At 44.2% G+C, this 8,302-nt stretch overlaps 1 pseudogene; it reads right to left on the bottom strand.

Annotated features, from left to right (window-relative positions):
- Positions 1-5,559: 5,559 nt before the first annotated feature.
- LOC124617333 lies at positions 5,560-5,677 on the bottom strand (annotated as a pseudogene).
- Positions 5,678-8,302: the final 2,625 nt, after the last annotated feature.

The following is an 8,302-nucleotide window of genomic DNA, read 5'->3' as shown; positions in this document are numbered from 1 at the left end:
ACTCTGTACTACAGCTAACACGTAATTTTTGAGGTTTTGTTCCTCTGTCGGTAGAAACACAAACCTTATAGCATAACTTCCTTGTCCGTCTCTGGCTCTCTCGTTATTAAAAACCCCTTTTCTCTCGAACGTTTAGACGTATCAACTTGAAATTTATGTCACAGACTAAGGTCTACGGTCCCTCGGTAGTGTAAAAAATTGAAGCTTCTAAGTCAATAAAATCAAAAGATATTGCCATTTATGTTGCATATTTTGACTCTTGCAAACTTACTCATCAAAAACTATAGCGTACTCTCGGTTCGTCTAGAATCACAAAATTTTACAGGAAGCAAGGTTTCAAAGTACAACCGATGGAAAAATTAGTTTACTCATACTGAGTATGAAGGTGCGATCTGTATTTACTTTCTTAGGAGAAGAAAAACTTCTTAGCCAAGATCGACATAACACACTGTATTGTGGAAGACCGGTTTCGGTAAACTATGTTACCGTCATCAGACCCTCGTACAGGTTATTATAAAAATCTTGTTCCAGATGCACACAAAATCTTTCCATTAAACCTCCAGATGCACAACCTATGACACCAATTGTGTGTTCCCACATCAAAAGTAAAAGTTCAAATTACTGTGCACCCAAATCGCCATAACATTGCGTCTATATGATCACACATCATGCGTACTAGGGCGCCACGAGACTGACTGTCAACAGCCAATTCTCAGATGAACTGAAAATTCATCTCATCACAAATGCAACTCCGGCATACGAGTTGTGTTAGTAAAGTGATAAGACTTACAATACTGTGCATGAACCGACAGGCTGAATGAGCTCTTGACTTATAAAGGGTGTAACTAAACTCCCTGCACAGACTTTGAGGACCAAGTTTTAAGTTTGGCATATGAAGTAAAGTCGGGAGAAGTACCGTTTTCCCGCTTAACGCAAAATATCATAATACATGTTGCTCTCTGACTCTTGCTGCTTGTCTTCAGGGTCCCCTCACAAGTAGGACTCCAAGTGACGACCATCTGCATCATCACAGATACTATACCTCTGTAGCATGTTCATGTACATGTGATCATCTCTCCCCGGTTCTCTAACCTGCCGCAGCCATAAAGCGTTCCAGCAGGTCTTCCTCGGTTTCCACGGAGGTCTGGTAAATCAAATATTTCATGTCAGTCCAACTGTAATGGCCATGGGACACAAAATGACCGGCGAATGACTTACGTAGTGGCGCCGAAAATGCGGGAGATTTGAACGCGTTTTTTCTTCTTCTTCTTCGGGGATGGATCACTTAGGACCATGAGTAATCAACATTTGTTGGCCTTCCTTTTCGCCCAGTATAAGCAACGAATGGGCTAGCTTTCGTTGCGTAGACCAGGTATGTCGGATAGTTTTTCTCTCTTCTTCCTCAAAACACCGTGTGTTTGTTCTGATTTCATTTCTGTCATGTAGATTTGGAGCCCTAACATGTCAGGTCTTTTTCCGTCTGTTTGTACTAGTTCGGTCTTGTAGTTTTGTTCTTTAAAAATGTATGGATTTTGTGCGTTAACCTGTTTGAGTCCATTCTTTCTAAATGACCCATGAATTGGATTCATCTGATGCGCATTGTGTCTGTTATTTTGGAGATATTTTTATATATTTCTGCATTGGGTTTTGGATAATGCACACCATCTTTAGTTCTTGGTCCTAGGATTTTACTCATTATTTTACGTTCTTTCACTTCTAATTCCCCTTTTAGTGTTCTGTGTTGAAGGTTTAGTGTCTCAGATGCGTAGAGAGCTTCGGGTTTAATTACTGTTGTGTAGTGTCGTATTTTGCAGTTCCACGAGAGACTCTTTTTGTTGCAAACGTTTTTTTTAAACTGAAACGCCGTCTCCATTTTCTGGACTCTTGATCTGACAGATTTCTTTTCATTACAATTTTCTGCAATCCATTCACCTAAATATTTAAATTCTTTTACTCGACAGATGTAGTTAATACCAGTTTTGAGATCAGAAGGTGGATCTTTGTCGTCAGTCATAAATTTTTTCAAATGAAATTTGTAATCCTATTTTTGCTGTCTGCTCTTGTAATAATTCTAGCTGTTTCTGTGCATCGGTAATGTCTTGAGCGATCAGTGCCATGTCGTCAGTAAAAATGGTAAACCCTATACCCTTACGTTTTGGTCCCAGTCTGTGTGCTGGTGCATCTGCTTTTTTCCATTCTCCAACAACTTCTTCAAGAGCACAATTGAAGAGCACTGGGGACAGTTCATCCCCTTGTCGTACTCCAGTGTCTATTTCAAATTCTGTGTTCAATTCTCCCATAAATTTTACTTTGGATTTGGTCTCTCTGAGTGTTTCTTTTATGATGTTTGTTGTCTTTTGATCTAGTCCAAATTCTGCTAATACTTCAAAAAGGGATTCTCGGTCTATACTGTCATATGATTTTTTAAATTCGACAAACGTGATGACATAACTTATGTTTGAAGTACTATGCAAATATTTCATCGAGTTTTTCACGTTAAGTTTTAGTATTTTGCGCGTAGCAGAAAAATGGTACGTTTCGGGCATCAGTTCCTATGCTAAACATAACCATCTTGGTCCTCACTACAAGTCCTCAACGCCTTTAAAGGGAATAAAGTTGCATCCTGTATGTTACCAGTAGAACTTGCCACAGTTACTACACAACTGTTGAGAGCGTCTAAAGTGAAGCTTTTGTCAAGTGCGTTACGATTATGGATTTTTTTAAAAAATGATCTTATGTTTTCTGGTGGCCATCTGAATTGAGAATTATTTTTCGCACAATATTGTGACGAATCGTATACTCGCCTTAATCAATCCGGCTGGAGACCGTAGTAACGGTGATAGAGGACTACCACTCACAGCATCTGACATACCGTATAGCATCGATCGTCTCCGCATGTCTTGGACCCAGTCAAGGTAAGAAAATTAAAAAAATCGTAAAGAGTTTACCTAAACGATTACAGCTTTTAAAATATAACGCACGGAATCATCTGGACTTTGATCTTGTGGTACAGTTTGCATGGGGGCTTAATTATTTAGTTTGAAAATATTTTTTGGTAGCTGTATGTCCGATTACGCTGTGTCTCGTAAACGGTTGGCCCTGACTAGTTTTTGTACGCAATCTGACTGCATAGAATAACAACAAACAATGAAAGAAAATTTTCGTTAACACAGTTAATTAATTAAGTCCCCAGCAACTATAAAACCTACTAAACCAAAGCACAAGTGTAATTGTTCTGTGTGTGGGAGTGTGACTCAACGTACACATCTGGCACAGTTCTTCTCCAACAAGCCAAGAATTTTTAAATACCAATTATACTGACGTGATAAAAAGAAAATTAGAAATACTATAATTGCTCATGGAAAGCAGAATTACACTCTAATACAAGAACACACGCCAGATGCTTTGTTGACTGAACCTGTAATGACGCATTATTTAGGACACCGGAATAATGAAAAAAAAAAAAAAGAAACGGAGTTGGTTACCTCATTTATATTGATGAAAATCACTCTAATCCTTACAATATATCTCCACACCGCCTCTCTACTACCACATCTCAACAAGACTCTTCAGTATCACATCTCAGCAAGCACTGCCTACTAGCACATCTCAACAAACACTCTCTGCTACAACATCTCAGCACAGACTATTACGAGTCCTCGACAGGCACTGACTACTACGAGCTCTCCCCAAGAACTGACTACTACGAGCTCTCGACAAGCACTGTGTAGGCGGCTTAATAATACTCTTTGGCGCAATCTCTGGCGCAGTGGCTCAGTGTAGCCACCTTTCAAGTATCGTGGAACGTATACGGCGTGGAGCTTTGCCATTGACTTAGGTGCGAGAGAGTACCCGCATTACGCGTAGAGAGGATGACAAAACCGATTACGCACTTAGGAGCCGGGCGGAATCCTCGCAGCTTCGGCGCTCGTGCGTTTCGACCCCGCGCGCACATAGTCTGTCATCGGAAACGCTGCCGTCCGCTCTTTAGCTGTAACGAAATTGGCCAGCGCATTATGTTGGCTGTTACAGCGTAACCCTTAAACGCCATTACGTCTGTCTCTCTGCCGCCTCGCCAGGCGTGGCACAGTTACCGCCTCTCGTCGCACAAAGCCCGTGTTCTTCGCGGAGTTATCGCCGAGTAATCACATTTCTGGGCTAAGCGGGCTATTGCGACGCGCAGTATCGCTGTTGCGGCGCGTTTATTGTTCTGTGCGGTCACAGACGCCGCTTTGCAGGTAGCAGCCAATCCGTCACCCCACGTCCGCCATTGGACGCCTCTGGCTCTTTTGTCTTCAGTCGACCGGTCCATCCTACTGCCTGCGCAGCTCCAGAGAAGTTTTCTGTGTGTTGCTGCCTGGCCTTACGATCACGTTAACTGTTCTGTAGGCCATATGATGAACACCAAGCCCGTGGTGCGTAATAGCGATGGGCGATGTTTAACGTAACTACTAAAATCACACTGTTACTGAATCGTACCTATTAAACGAACAGTCAGTAACATCTACCCCTCCCCGTGTCCGATCCCTTAAAGAATTCAACTCCCATGTATAAAACAGCTTCAGTAGCTCCGTTTTCAGAAAAGCTAGTTTTTCACGCATCTCAATGTTTATGACGTCATATCTCCTAAACTGTGTGTTGCACACTGATATAACATTGCAGATACATCAATGTTACACACCATTCGCCCAAAAAGTTCCGAGATTGATTTTATTATTGACATATAAGGGACTTCGTCGCAGTAACTTCGGTGGTAGCTCGAAGTAATAACTGTAAACAACGGATATGTATTCCACCAGTCATTTGTAAACAGGCAGTGTTAAGTAGTCATCGTTGTCGTGCCACAAATCGCAATGGCGCCACATTTCTAAATCATGAGTTCTAGACATTTTCCAGAATGCTTTGAAGTGCAGAAAAGTGTGCACAAAGTTTGTACAGCATACCTCGACTCCCGAAGAAAAACGATCTTGGGCCCCTGTATCGACTCGATTGAAATGCAAAATGCGTCCAGTTCTTTTCAATAAAAAAATCATAACGGTTGACGAGACGTGGTGTTATGAATAAAAACCTAGAAATTCACTTGACGATTCAGTGCTTTGACGATATAACTGACATTGAAGCCAATGTGACGCGTGAATTGAACAACATGCCAAAGAAGGATCTCTCTGACAGTTTCAGATGGTTGTATGGACGTTCTGTGCGTTGCACTGCAGTTGAGAGGGAGTACGTAGAACACCTGAAGCATTTAAACCACCATTGTTACTCTAGTTTTTATTAATCCAGTCTCGAAACTCTTTATACTGACACAGTATGTGAACACCATTTGCAAGATGTACTGCCGGTAGTTAGTAGTAAAAGCACTGCATCTTCAGGCCACAAGTGGCCCATAGGCACCATCCGACCGTCGTGTCATCCTCAGATGAGGATGCGGATAGGAGGGGCGTGTGGTCAGCACACCGCTCTCCAGCTCGTTATGATAGTTTTCTGTGACTGGAGCCGCTACTATTCGGTCGAGTAGCTCCTCAATTGGCCTCACGAGGCTGAGTGCACCCCGAAAAATGGCAACAGCGCATAATGGCCTGGATGGTCACCCATCCAAGTGCCGGCCACGCCCGACAACGCTTAACTTCGGTGATCTGTTGGGAACCGGTGTATCCACTGCGGCAAGGCCGTTGCCTAGTTAGTAGTAAGGAAGTAACAAATTAAAACATCATGCCTGACGGACAGCGAAAATGGGGAAGCAATAAACCTTTTTCCTTTATTTATTTATTTATTCTTTTTTTTTTTTTTTGAGGGGGGATGAAAGCAAGAAAAATGTTTGATATGGTTTGTAATTGTGTGTAAGGTTTGCTGGAAGTCGCTACTGCTCTCATTCTCAAATATTAAATGAATTTGCGCACAGTGACGTACACAGCCTCAAATTTCATACCTTGACTCATCGAGTTAAAACGTCAATTTAAAATTATACCCTTAATGAGTAGATTATGACATCATGTTAGATTTTTAAAAATGGTCAATAATTATATGAAATACTAAAAAAATAATCTTTGTTACCTCTGGAAGCCGTTAGATAGGCAACCTGCAAGAGGGACCGGGTGACAATGTGTGAGTTTTGGCCGTTTGCACACAGCAACAAAAGATTTGCATTACCCCTTTATACCTAAATTCATGGGACAGAGCCGGCCGTTGTGACCGTGCGGTTCTAGGAGCTTCAGTCAGGAACCACGCGACTGCTACGGTCGCGGGTTCGAATCCTGCCTCGGGCATGGATGTGTGTGATGTCTTTAGGTTAGTTAGTTTTAAGCAGTTCTAAGTTCTAGGGGACTGATGACCACAGCAGTTGAATCCCATAGTGCTCGGATGTTAAGTCCCACAGTGCTCAGAGCTATTTGAACCATTTTGAACCATGGCACAGAAAACAAAAATTGGCTTTGAGGCATGCGAATATATTCATTTGCACGGTGTCCAGCTCACCGGAAAAAAAATATTTCTGTAACTACAAAATCATCTATTTCCCATCTTATGTTTTTCACAGCGCTCCTGAGCAATGTGATGGAACGTCCCCTTGCTCGATTACAGGCTTGAATCAGTCGTGGCGTCCAGTCGTCCCACTCTCCAATGGCAGTTTTGCGTAAGTCGCACAGAGTACCAGTCTTTGTCGACGTCCAAAAACAGCTCGTTTCTATCGATCCCACCCATGTTCACTTGGGTTCGTATCCGGAGAACAGGTGGGCCTCTCCATTCTCGTGATCCCAACGTACTGAATGGAGGTGATCACGTGAACAGCACGACGAGCACGCAAATTACATCGGTCAAGAGCAAACGGTCACCCTATTGGTTGGAGAATCACGTCCCCGTACCGTAGAGCAGTGTGACTGCCGTCAGTAACCACGAGAGGTGCACGGTGACCCTATGCAGTGCCACACCAGAACATTGCTCAATCACCATACATATACACTTGCGGGACACAGTCTCCAAAAACGTTGCCTGCGATCATCAGTGTACAAACAGATCCGAGTTTCGTCCATAAATAACACCCGACGCCAACCCTGGGAGTCCATTCCTCATGATGTCTTGCTCATCAGTAACGGAGCTCGTGGTGTTGAACGTACCAGGTGGTATTCGCTATGCTCGTCGGGAGCGGAGATTCGCTTCCTGCAATCGTCTCCTCCCAGTTTGGCGCAAAACATGACGTCCCGTAGTGCATTCGAATGCCGAATTGAGTGATAGAGCATTCAGCTCACAGTTTCTTTCGCTCAAGAGTCCTAAATATGGATCACTAAGTGCTCCTGTCGAACGTGGACGACCTGTGCGGTGAAGTCCTCAACGCTAGTCGTCCATTGGAACCGATTACTTCCCCCACCGACTGAGGGGGCGCAATGGCTAGCACACTGTACTCCCATTCGGGAGGACTTCAGCTCAAACCCGCGTCCGGACATCTTGATTTACGTTCCCGTAATTTCCCTATATCGTTTCAGGTAAATGCAGGGATAGTTCTTGTCAAAGGGCACGGCCGACTTCCTTCGCCATCCTTCCATAATTCGATGGGACCGATGACCTCGCTGTTTGTTCCCCTCGCCCGAATCAACCAACCTAAGCTTTCGTCGCCAAATTGACTGCGGCGCGGACACTATCATTGGTCGCAATTGTCCTTTGTGGCATGATAGATGTTCACTCTACGATTCCACAGACGTCTCCAATGGGTCTTAACTGGTGCTTTGTATGTATGTATTTATGTATGTATGTAAGTTAACTGGGGACCTAGAAACGATGGAGAGGCTGTCCCCGCAGTCACAGTGGTTCAAATGGTTCAAATGGCTCTGAGCGCTATTGGACTCAACAGCTGAGGTCGTAAGTCCCCTAGAACTTAGAACTACTTAAACCTAACTAAGGACATCACACACATCCATGCCCGAGGCAGGATTCGAACCTGCGACAGTAGCAGTCGCGCGGTTCCGGACTGAAGCGCCTAGAACCGCTCGTTACTGATGCCGGCCGTCGCAGTGGTCCACAACCCCACGACGACTACCGCAGTCCACTTCACTCCTCCGCCGCCCCACACTGATCCCAGGGTTATTGTACGGTTCGGCCCCCGGTGGACACCCCCAGGGAACGTCTCACACCAGACGAGTGTAAGCCCTATGTTTGCGTGGTAGAGTAATGGTGGTGTACGTGTACGTGGAGAACTTGCTTGCGCAGCAATCGCCGACATAGTGTAGCTGAGGCGGAATAGAGGAAACCAGCCCGCATTCGCCAAGGCAGACGGAAAACCGCCTAAAAACCATCCACAGACTGGCCGGCT

The sequence above is a fragment of the Schistocerca americana genome, chromosome 5 (genome assembly GCF_021461395.2).
Source record: "Schistocerca americana isolate TAMUIC-IGC-003095 chromosome 5, iqSchAmer2.1, whole genome shotgun sequence".
Classification (NCBI taxonomy): Eukaryota; Metazoa; Arthropoda; class Insecta; order Orthoptera; family Acrididae; genus Schistocerca; species Schistocerca americana.
This window is presented reverse-complemented; position numbering and strand designations above follow the sequence as displayed.